This window comes from Passer domesticus, chromosome 1 (assembly GCF_036417665.1).
Source record: "Passer domesticus isolate bPasDom1 chromosome 1, bPasDom1.hap1, whole genome shotgun sequence".
Lineage (NCBI taxonomy): Eukaryota > Metazoa > Chordata > Aves > Passeriformes > Passeridae > Passer > Passer domesticus.
The window spans coordinates 93,398,181-93,410,720 of record NC_087474.1 but is presented as its reverse complement, the minus strand read 5'-3'; the positions used below and the strand labels follow the sequence as shown (position 1 = coordinate 93,410,720).

At 34.4% G+C, this 12,540-nt stretch overlaps 1 long non-coding RNA gene across 2 annotated transcripts in view; it reads right to left on the bottom strand.

Annotated features, from left to right (window-relative positions):
• Positions 1–4,579: 4,579 nt before the first annotated feature.
• The window catches only part of LOC135306077 (uncharacterized), a 45,617-nt gene continuing 37,656 nt past the window's right edge, over positions 4,580–12,540 (bottom strand). Inside the window, exons 3-4 of one of the 2 annotated variants that reach the window (XR_010366952.1) lie at positions 5,340–5,502; positions 4,580–4,823 (exon numbers count right to left, since the gene is read on the bottom strand). This is a non-coding gene — a long non-coding RNA (uncharacterized LOC135306077). The remainder of the gene's footprint in view (positions 4,824–5,339; positions 5,503–12,540) is intronic. The other variant, XR_010366954.1, reaches the window with a different exon arrangement.

Sequence of the window (12,540 nt, the reverse complement as noted above, 5' to 3'; positions counted from 1 at the left end):
CAAATGACATTGCTGTATCTTGTACCTCACTAGTTATTTGCCAATGATTTTTTTATACAATGTCATTGTTTAATGAACAATAAAACTCGTAGTTTCCATCAGCTGAAGAAGCTGACTAGACACTTGTGTTTGGGCAGAAATATTGTAGTCAATAACATTGCATACCAACCGTCCTGTATTTGTGTTGACTCTTTATTTCACTTCACATCAGCTTTATTTCCCCAGAGTTTAATGGGAGGACCAGCTGACACAACCTATTTTCTTTAGAGCTCATCAATACTCCTATTAAAAATCCAAGGAGAATTTAAGAGTCACATGAGATCAGGTCACCAACCTTAAGTGACTATCAACATTTACTTGAGCTTTGCCATGAGATTTTCTAATGGAGACTAAAAGCTTATCTTATTTAAGTCTAGGTTGTTCATCTTCACATCACTGTATGAATCTGCAGAAATTTAGGATAATCCATGGTTGCAAATGAGAAAAAGAAAAGCTAGCATTATCTGCTAGGCAAGAATGACTGATAGAACAGTGCATCATTTTAATTTTTGAACTTATTCAAGACTATAACAGGTTTGTGATTTAAATGTAAGAAAAATCATTGTCCTGAAAGCTCAAGGTGGTTCAAATAGGCCAATATTTGGAAGAAAAAAAAAAAAAAAGAAGTAAATTTATAAGCTGAGAATGGAAAAATCCTGCAAATGACATAGTTGTGTAGAAGGTCAGTGTCAGATAATATTTTTTTTAGATGCTGCAGTTTTTTAAGGGAAGGAATAATTAGGATAAAGATTTGTACAAAGATCCACAATATAGTATTGAGTGCTTTGGTTTTCATCTCTTATCATAATTAAAATATTAGCTCAACATAATCAGGCCTCCAGTTTGGTACTTGCTGCATTCACACACAACAACAAGATGATTCCAGTCTAAAGAAGAATCCACCCCAAAATCTTACAATTTGGGTAGAAGACGAAGAAGTAGAACTAGAGTAAATGAATGATAACTGAGACATTATCAAAGATGGGAAATATGAAAATGCTGATGTGCTGCACATCACTTTCTGGATCACTGTCAAGTGGCACTAAGACATAAGTGAGAGTAAAAGGCAGATCTGAAGAATGATACTGTGGCAGTTCATTAATACAAAACTCCTTCCTCTGTAGTATTCACCTTCATAGACAAAAAGTACAAGAAAGTCTCTTCCCTCAATTAGGTCTCTGAGGAAGTAGGGGCTGCTTTACCTTACCATTTCCTACAATGTTCTTACATTGAATGAAAGAAATATGAAGTCATTCAGAGGAGATGAAACCAAATTGCAACCAACCAAATGAAGAAAGCCCCACAAAAACAAAATCAAAAAACCCATTCTCAAAATGCAATAAACACCTCTTCAAAAAAAAACTCTTAGCAATTGCGCACATTTCTGTGGAGAGTAGGAATCCATCCTCACACCTGCAGCTAATCAATTTATGCCCTGAAGCATGATATTTGGTTTACCCTTATTATTAATTTTGGCATGCATAGCTACAAATGTTGCTAGTGTTCATATAATTAGCCCATGTCTTTTTAACATTCAACCGGGGTATTTGACTTGATGGCCTCCTGTGAGGGTGAATTTCACAGGTTGATTATATGCTGCATAAAGGAACATTTGCATTTATCGGTTCTAAATTTATTGCTTTTTAATGGCAGAGAAGAAAACTGGAGAGTAAAAAGCCATTTTATTGGCAAAATCTGTTAGGTTGCCCCAGTGAAAACTAACTAGAAAATTGTTGTTGTTTCAATAGGGAAGAAAGGAAATCCCAGAGAGTCCTAAATATAATTTCTTCACTGCTTGTGTGTTTGGGTAACAGTGGGTAAAGGAATTAACACCAGGACAAATATTGAATGACAAAAAAAACCCCAAAAACAACCCAGATCCGAAATGCAGCAGAAGGGAAAAATGAAACATGTCAGTGTATACTAATAGAATTAGGATGATGACCTATGTGACTGTATCATGCAGGAAACTTAGTTAAAAACAGTCCCTGTTCACTTTAGAGGAAAGAATGTGTGACATAAATGTCAAATGGGAGTAGCAAAACATTGATCACCATTACTTTAGTAGTACGGCTGAAACAATTTTAGATATAATTCAAGAATTTATATTATCATAGAAAAAAACTAAACAAAACAGAAAAAGTGAAGAAACTGAATTAAAATTAACAGAATTAAGTCACAAAAAGGAAACCCTCTAAGATGTGGCCAAACCATACAATGATAATGGACTATTTTCAAAACTTCTATGTATGGCTTATAATGATGAGAACAGCACAAAAAATACCAAAGGAGGAAAATAAGTAAGGGGGGAAAATATAAGTCTGAATAAGTCAAGCTCAAACTCTAAAAGAAGAGAAAAAAATTTAAAAAATAATCAAATAACAAAAACATCTGAAACATCCACATATGAAAACATTTGAAATACATATGAAAGAGTACCTTGCCAAAAGCTTATGAAACCTAACACTCCCAGCACAAGAAATTTTGGGCTACATTATGCTAAATATCTACAGAACAGATTTATCTCTGAGCTAGCTGCTTAGAATTTATGTATTAATAAATGGGAGAAACAGTTCTGGGCTCACTTGGCCTATCTTAGGTAACTACCTTATGATGTAGCAAACTAAGTTGCCTCTTTTTTCTTCCCTTACTTTGAACAGAGACCGACAGTAACTAAACCTCTCCTGCCTGATGCAGATCATCACCACTGAAGTAATCTCTAGAGCTTCTATAAAAATCAACAGGTCACTTTGAAACATTTGAAAAGATAAAGAAGAAAACGTCTATTCTCTTTATGAAGAAAATGTTAAGCAAACAGCACGCCAGAGAACAAGCCACCCACACATTTTATCTTTCATTGTTTGCCACCTTCTGCATAGGTAGCAGTGCGCTAATGGTGAAAGATAACATTTTATAGATTAACTGTAAACTGCTGTCAACGTTTTTCTGAGTAGGCCGAGAGATTAATAAGATCTACTGGGCACCAAAATGCTTATTGAAAATGCAAAAGTGTTGCAATAGCAACCAATTGACTCCTCAGAAGGACTTATTTCTAAGAGTAAAGCTTTGTTCTGTCATGGTTATCTTCCTTTTAAAAGAACTTGACTCATGTAGTTCTAAACCAAAGCAGAGTTTGGTCATGCAGGTCTGTCCTAGCTAAGGAGAAATATCTGCAACAACAGAAATTATTTGCTCCTCAGCGGTACTACAGACTTTCAAACACTAGTCAGCCAGGAAAAAAAAAGGCTGAAATAGGAATGCAGTGGGATTTACTAGAGGATACAGAGAGTCCGCTTAAAATCACAAATTTTAGAGGAAGCCTGAAAACATAAATGGAAAGATGGAAAGCCATAGAAACTTTTGATGTGTGGAAAACCTGAACAAAGGTCTGCAAGTGCAAGTTGACAGTAGTTGCTTGCAAAGGACAGACTTCCACATGACCTGATAAATGAAGATTCAACAGTCTTAGGTGAGCAATGGTCTATCACGCAGCTTTGATGTCATTAACTCCACAGAAGATACTAGCAAATCTTTCCATGCACCTGTACAAATGTTCCCCCGACCCCCCTAAAAGGTCTTGCAAGTAGAAAGGATTGGATGAGATGCTCATTATTGTAATTATAACCATGTATGTGGGAATACAGCTTTTAACAAGGAGAAGGAGTGTGGAAAAAGTATGCTTAATCTCTGTACTAGGACTTTTCCCTTGTGTATTGGATAAAAAAGTTTGTCTCTGTAGATATCAGTTTAAATTTGCTCCCTATTTGAGTTAAAGCAGAAGTTAAAACCTCTCAACTCTTATGAAAGGCTTAAAAAAAATCCCTGAAAATCAAGACAGCATACAGCCTGGTTGCTGGGGAGAACTTTTCCTCAGGTTCAGTGTGGGGGTGTGCACTTATTTAATGACAACCATAATGTGAGGAATAAGGTACCCCTTAACTGGGATGGTATCCACAGCTGTATACATGCCCCTCACAGGCCTCTTTTCTTCTCAGCTTTAGGAAGGAAGAAATAAATCATCATCCCTGAAATAACTATGGCGGGCAATGGGCATTTACATAACATAGTATTGTCTCACGTTGTGATCTCTATAAAAGGTTCTGGAAGACAATGTGGCAGACTTTATTTGACTTTCACAAGTACTTCAGAGAGAGAAAAGGAGAAAATATGTATGTTCATAGGAAAAAAAAAGAGGATAAAAGAAAGGCCATTGTTGAAACAAAAATCTGGTTTCTCAAAATGAATATTAACATCTCTTTTTAGCTTTCTTCATGACTTTGAAAAATATAAGTTCCACAAAGCAGTCTCTAACACCTATTTATGGTGAAAGTGATTTTTTTTTAATTTCTTGAAGCAAAACACTAAAAGTAGAAACAACATGATATCATGTGTGACTTTTTTTTTTTGTGAAATGCGATAAAACACGCTGTTAGTTTGGTGGTCTTGGAACTTTATTTTTTGTGTTATTGATAAATAGATAAAGATTTGGGCAACCACCTGGTCTCAAGCACATCCCTTAAGGTTGTGAGTATATTGCATTCTTGCTCCTCAATAGCTGATGCTAAAAATCAGTATTAAACTAGAAGATAGTTCCTACTGTTCTCACAATAAATTGCTTATTTATTGTCTTTGAAATCTTTCTCCTTACTTATTGTTGATTCTTAGTCGTTCTTCCCGATGTTGTTTTCTTCATCTCCCCCAGATTCCCTCACATTAATGTTTTATGGCTTATGTAGCTATAGCAGCCAGCCTCTCTCCTCTTTGAGGATCTCCTGCTCCTCCTGCTTGGATTTGTACAGGAAAACCAATCCATCAAAGAAAACTCTGAAAGTGATTTTCCCAGCTTTGAGCAATCTATTTAAACTAAGCATAACAATGGTTCAGTACCACTTTAAGGCAGATCTTCCTGAGTATGTTGCAAAGCCTGAGCTATTTAAGTGCATGGAGGATTGTTTTTTCACCTAAGCAAGAATATTTGTAATCATAAAAACTAGCTAGATGAGTAAAAAGCACTATTAAAATAAAATATGTATTTACCAAAAACGTCAATATTTCAGCTTTATTGCTCTATCTATTCAGTACTAAATCATAGTAAAATGGCAAAATGCCAGGAGAAATTGAGTAATATTAGAGTATTATAGGAATACCACACCTGAGCGACTAATATAAACCAGAAGGGAAACAGTAGACCAAAATTAAAGAAAATATAAGGTTCTAAGGCTGTGCTGCATTATTCAGTATTCAAAGGTATATATCAGAATAGTATTTTTCAGTGTTTAATCAGATCTTCTTTTACTTACCTTTTTCTGCCCATCACTTCACATCTCTTTATACTCTGTGTAATGCGGTGATTTCAACCTGTGTCAGAAAGTTTAATGCTCTGCTACACAGCAGTAACAACACATCCATCTTCATTAGAAATTGTTCTTCTATCTGCCCATTCCTAAGGCCTTTCATCCACTTCTGTACAGAATGGTGACATGAAGAGCAAATCAAAAGTAAATAGGAGAAAACGATGTTTTAGTGATTTGCTTGGAGATTTTGAAAGCATTACATTAACTGGTTTGGAGAAGTTTATGCATTAAAATTTTGGGAGCAGAAGCACTTTGGTTTTCTTCTCCACTTTTTTCTTTTTTTTCTAATTTTCTTTTTTCTTTTTCCCTTTTGTCTTCAAGAATGAATAATTGAAAATATCTAAATAAACATTTCCAAAACCAATAGGTACTTTTCTTTCATTATGTCATGTTATTCACAGAGAAGGAAGAAGACCACCCCCACTATTACAAAAGATATCTTTTGGCAAGTAAAATTTAGAGTGAAGAGCTGGAGAACCAGCTCTAATATGCCTTTACCTTGCCAAATGATTGTGTATATAAGAATTCCAGTTTGGTCGTTTCATTTTTACTGAGAGTGTATAGTAATTACTCTTCACTAAAATTTTGGTGCATATGATATTTTTTATGTAATTATAAACTTTTAAGTTTGTATTTGTGGAATTTTGTGCTTTTAATGATCCTTTATATCTATTACAACACTAGCTGTGACCAACCTGATAGCAGACAGATTATCTCGTCAGAAAAAAATGATTTAGATGGTATTGATTCAAGATCTTGCAATGTCTTTTGGAGTGAAGGAATAATTATATCCCATTCTTCCAGAAATCATTATATGTAATTCCAGGTGCTTTCTTTTCTGAAAGTGTGAGCTAGCAAAGGCTTGCTAACTATGCAAGTACTTTTCTCTTCCCTTTGTATCAAGGATAAATTAAGCACCTGGAATCAGAACTAGAATAGACTCTGGAAATAAGCACTAACTGTCCCACATCAAATAGCATATGCTATCATATTCTATCTGGTGAAGTTAACTCCAAATTACTAAGGATATAATGCAAAAAGAGGAAATATAAATCCCATCCACAAGATTAATGCAGAGCTGTCTCACACAAGACAGTGAAATAATTTTTCAGTAATAAAAAAAAAAAAATTATTATATTAAATTGTAACAGGGCATTTAGATATTTCATATCTCCTAGATAACAGTTTCTGAAAACATGTTTCTGTCCCATCCTAAAGAAAATACTATATTCTTAACCCAGAGGTTAAATAAGTGGGTGTTAGCATGACATACAGATTACACAAGTCTAATATAACTCACTGGTGTGTATTGTTTAATTAATTAACATTTTGATTCACAAATTGGCATCATCTGAAGTGAGATAATAATGCAAAATACATTAGCATGAACAGCAGGAGTTCCTACCTTGCCAGCTCCGAAGGATTGATTGAGGCAGCATCATTTAGGTGACTTTGGAAAATTACTTAGGTGATTTAAAAATGCATAATAAACTTTTTGAACTCTTACTGTAATTGTGCCCATGTGTGCCAGTAGATTTTAAGATATTGTTAGATATATGTTAGTGTCATATGCACACAGCCTCTAAATTTTTAAAAATGTAGCTTTCTTTGAATTAACAATATAAATTAATTATAAAAGTCCTTTTTATTGTACAGAAAACGCATTCGAATTATATATTAAAAGTGAAAATAGGCTATATTTTTTCCCCTTGTTAGAAGACAAAACCACAGTCATCTTTACTGCAATACCTATAGAAAGAACATATAAATATGCTATTAGTGAACTGTGTAAAATTAAAACTGCACTTTTCTCTGTGTAAACTGTGTTCCTTCCTGCAATAAATCATCAGCACAGCACCAATTTAATTTCCTTTCTGAGTACATCCTAATGGGAAAATTGAAGACTAAAAAGAGTGGTCTGAGGCTTCCCTTCCCCCTTCACATATTGGATGAAGGCACAATTGCAAAATAAAAGCCACAGACAGCTTAATTATATACTTAATAGACAGCAGACAGGAAGTGCAAAGACAAGAGACCAAACACTGCTCCCATGTTGCTCAGTTCCTTAAAAGGAATGCCTCCAAATCTGGAAAATGTTATACCAAAGGTTAAGCGTTGCTTTTGTGAGGTTTTGGGAGGTGAGGAAACAGTGGCTTTTTTCAATGGGTTTGTTGAAGGTTCCCGACATATCTGGCTGCAGCGCATTCAAAATAATAAACAAGATATCTTGCTAGACACAAATTTTATAATGTATAATACAAAACAACTTATAGATAGATTTAATAGCACATTCATTTCAAGCTAGATAATCTCTGCTTTAAATAATTAATGGATCAAACCTTTTAAATAGACAGAATGAAATAATTTCATTAAATTGCAACTTTTGTATTTAGTTTAATAAATATTCTGACAAAACCAATTTAAAATAAATGTATATCACTCACCTTCAGTAGCTGAATTATATTCATGCAGTTAATTTAGTTACATGTTCATGAATTCAGCATAATTTCCCTCATTTTCTAAAATTTAACTTTACAAATGATTTAACATGGCAAATAAAGAGGTTGATGAACCAATACATGAGATCAGGTAGTTGGGTCCAGATGATTTACTACTAAGTGCTTATAAAGTCCCAGAAGAAGTAAAGATGAGCTGCAGTGGCTCCCAAAGCAAAAATAACTTTTATGAAAGTGAACATTAGTCATAGAATTTGGAAAAGAAGCAAACAGAATTATATGCCCCCACCTACTGCAAGTAATTTAACCAATTTTCAACACTTAGTACAACATTTCTGCAAGCATATTTTTAGAGGATTTTTCTCTTGAGACACCTGTCTAAGCTTTCGCTGTTGCGAAGCTGAGCTAGAATCATTAAGCCACCATAACATTATACTTATAGGAAATCTGTCAGGAAAAGGGACATTTAACCTTTAAGGAAAACCTGCCTTTACAAGAGCACAAGGATTTCTTGCAGGAGTATAATGAGGTACCATGACAATGGACCAAGAAAAGCAAAGTGAAAAACTTTTCTCCTTCACACCTTGATAGCAAGTTAACTGTTGCAAACTAAACAAAAGGCTTGATCACTATTTTTGTGAGAATTCTTGTCCAATAAATATTGAGTATAGGTGAAGCACCCCAGCCTTATATCCTGGGGTATAGTTCAAATCCAAGAGAAGAGATGAACTGACAAGAAATGGTGGAGTGAGTTCAACACCATTATACACACAAGGATTTAAAGCCATGAAGAGTCATTCAAACAGGAACAGTCCTTGTGAAAATACAATTAAGATCATGTAAGGAAAGAAATCTACTGAAAAAGTCTTTGAAATACAAACATGTTTCTGGTTCTCAGGGGAAAAGTTTGGGAAAATTTTGACCCTGCTTCTTGTTTCCTTCTATTCATGTACTAGACTCTAATAAAATGGTAAAAACAGGACATGGCATATTACACAGCTTTTCTAACTTTGCTTTTTTACTAGGCTTCTTTTATAGCAAAATAATACCACTAGAAATTTCTCTAGTCCTCCTACATAGTGATTTATTTTTTTTCTTTCCTAAATGAAGTGTTATGAAATAGGAATCTGTAAGCAGAATCACATTGCTCTTCTGCATTAGCTGACAAGGACTATGACAGAGATATCATGAGTACAGTTTTTATGGGCAAAATGACTGGATTGCTTTTGTGCTTCTTACTCTCTTTGAGGAAAAGTCCATATTTCTGTCTGGAATAGGAACTTGTGATAAATAGAAATTACCTCTAAAATGCTAGACTAGCTGTCATAGATGAGAAAAGATAAATGACAACCTGTAGCAGATATGGATAATGGATTCTATTTAAGAATTAACAAGTTCAGTGCTTATACTCTGCTTGATTATGCTACACACTCACTCCCTTGTTGTGCTTTGTATTGTTTTGTCAGATGCAGTAGTGTAGCAAGCTGACTTTTGGCCATCAGGGACAATATGTTTCTTCTGCATAAGACAGGCAATTTTGTATTAACTCGAGCTTAATTAAGTTTTCAAGTTCTTACACTCATCCCAAATGTCTAGAAATATCCGGAAATCTACCAAGAAATAAACTGTTGCAGAAACTCAGAGGATGTAAGTTTACGCATTTTACCATAACAAATTTACACCTTAGAGTTCGTTCATGTGCAATTTTCACCCATTTAGTCTTCAGCCGAATAGTTACAGGTGTTCTGTGTGGAAATGTAACTAAACATAGCACCATAAGAAATCAGGATAATTTAAAAAGCTAGACGCAGTGGCTGCAGACTGATAAAAAAAGCTGATCTCAGCTTTGCAATTAATATGGACGGGGATGGGTTGTGTTCAAATATCGTGTCAACTTTTCATTACTTAACAAGATTAAATGTTTAACAGGTACCATGTGGCTGTGAACCACACCTTATATAATCACTCGATAAAATAAACCAAGGGTTGGTTGAATTGTGTTATTTATTTTCATTGATGTTGTTTGCAGGTTAAAGTAATCCTACCATGTTTATGCAAAGCATTGGAATTCCTGATATACGTAAAGATGCAGAGTCAATAATTATGTCTTTGCAAACAACAGAAGACATAAAATTTGGCAAACTGGCAGGTTCAGAGTTTTTCTTATGATCAGACTAAGGGATTGTAACATGCAAATATTAATATGTACTGAAGCCACTCTGTCCCCAGTCCTGCAGAATTCAGTACAACTGTGTCTAACTTTCAGTTTCAGGATTTAGACCTCAGCTAACTAGGTTTTCCTAGTTTTTTCTAGGTTTTGCATAGGCATATCACAGAATCACACTCTTAAACAAGAAAATGAAAATACATTTTCCTTAAAATTTCATCACCTGTACAATATAACTACTTTCTAGAATATGCACACACACATTTGCTTTTTCCTGTCTACATTCTAAGAAAAAAATTTAAAAATCTTTGCATACAAAATTTCAGCTATCCTTCTTTCATCTTCAAGAAAGAAGTACATGACTGTTGATATGATAATGACTTCCCTAAATGCGGTTGCATAAGTAACAAAGTACCAAATGGGGGAAAAAGTGTACTTTTTTTCCTAATTGTTGCTCACCAATTCTCTTTATGTTCATTGCTATTATCCTCATTGCATCCACCACCTGCTGCCAAGAGAGTTTTCTTTTAGTCTACTAGGCTATATAAAGTTACACAAGTGTTTGTTTGTTTGTTTTATCACTTCCATGCACACTATTGAAGGGAACGAGAGTGTTGTCCTTATGAATAATTTGGTGAATCAGCTTGCAGTTCTGCAACTTAGATTACTTAACAGTAAAGAAAAGCAAGGCAATTGCATCCAGCTCCTTCTATGTACTTAGAATATGTGTGTACTATGACTTAGAATTCTCATAATACGCTAGAATCAATGGTACCTCCATACCACAAAAGCTTTAAAGCAGTCTACCGTCTTTTAGAAAAAAAAAAAATCTAATGACTTTATTGAAAGGGACTTCTAAATTATTTAACAGAAGAAAATCATTTAGCATGAAAGAGCATTAAGGTTCTTTCAGAAACAAGAATAAAAAAGCTATTCTGAACAGGTGGAATATGCCATGTATTTGCTGCTTCTTGGATATAATATAGAAAAAAAAGCATCATAATCAAGAGAGAGTTTCAAATAAATCTTCTATTGCAATGTGTAAGGTTCTGATAATGCTATTTTCTGTTGTTTGGATAGATTCACAGTTACTCTGAGTCATAGAAGGCTAAAAGTTTTCCACCAAAGCATTGTTGAGTTTTTGTGGTCTCCATTTTGGAATTTCTGCCCAAGCTTCTCCTTTTTGTTGTTCTATGACCATCCTTAATTTTTGAATAGTTTGGCTGAAACAGTCATAAGGTATATAATAAGGATATAATAATAATATAAGCTGTGCTTCTATTTCATATTAACTCTTAGGAATACTTTCTCTCAGGAATGAATGCACAAAGTAATTCAAGGGGTTTGTGGATGAGAAACTCAACATGAGCTGGCAGTGTGCACTGGCAGCCCAGAAAGTCAGCTGTGTCCTGGGCTGTATCATGGGCAGTGTGTCCAACAGGTCAAGCCAGACAGGGTCCTTGTACAAGTTCCTGTAGCGATAGGACAATGGTAGGGGTTTAAACTGGAAGAGAGGAGGTTTAGATAAGATATAGAGAAGAAATTCTTTACTGTAAGAGTGGTGAGGCACTGGAACTGGTTGCTCAGAGAAGTTGTGGATTTCCCATCCCTGGAAGCGTTCAAGTCTAGATTGGATGGGCTTTAAGCAATGCCAGGGGGATTAGAACTAGATAATCATTAAAATTATTTCCAGCCCAAAGCATTCTATGATTTCATTATTTGAATAAATTTTTTGAAGAAGCCAAAACCCCACCATCTTTATCTCATTCCTATAAATCATAATTAACTTTTTCTTAAAAGTAAAAAATCTCCTCGTAACCACTTCAGTAACACAGGTATGAATTCAGAAAAGTGGTAAACACAGAACAGCTGTATGCTATATCCTAAGTCACATATAGTGTTGATGAAATTGATTCTATAGGTACTTCCAGTTTACTTTTTTTTAAAAATTTTTCATTATTCTTGAGGTGAGCATTCCAAAGCTACATATGTGTCTAAGATATTATATAAATAGAAAATCGTTTTCTCTTTTTAATCATAATTTAAGCAAACATTAAAGACAGGGCAAAATATTGTCCTGAGAAAAACTTTGAGAATAATTGATTCGTCACCAGAGAAATAAACTCAGAAAATCAGGTTTTGACCACAGAAAATACATGGTGCTGTCATTTTTCTTATTGAAGAAAGATATTTCAATTTTTTTTCCTACCCTGAGTATATTTTAGAATAGTGAAGTAGTGTAAATTGTGTAGTCTGTATTTGTGGTTGTCATATAGTTGAAATGCATCTTCCCTGAAGTTACTTTTGTAAATGTAGTGTAATGACACCTGAACACAGTTTAAAATGGTAGCCATTCAGACGTTCCGGACATTATCTATAGAAATAAACAAATGCTAAATCTCTTCTACCTTAATCGCAACTGCTTTGGGATTCTTTAGGCAGAGGGTTCCTTGCTCAGATATCTTATTATTTTTGCTGCTTTAATTTTCTTGCATACAAAGATACAACCTCTGGATTTGGAAAT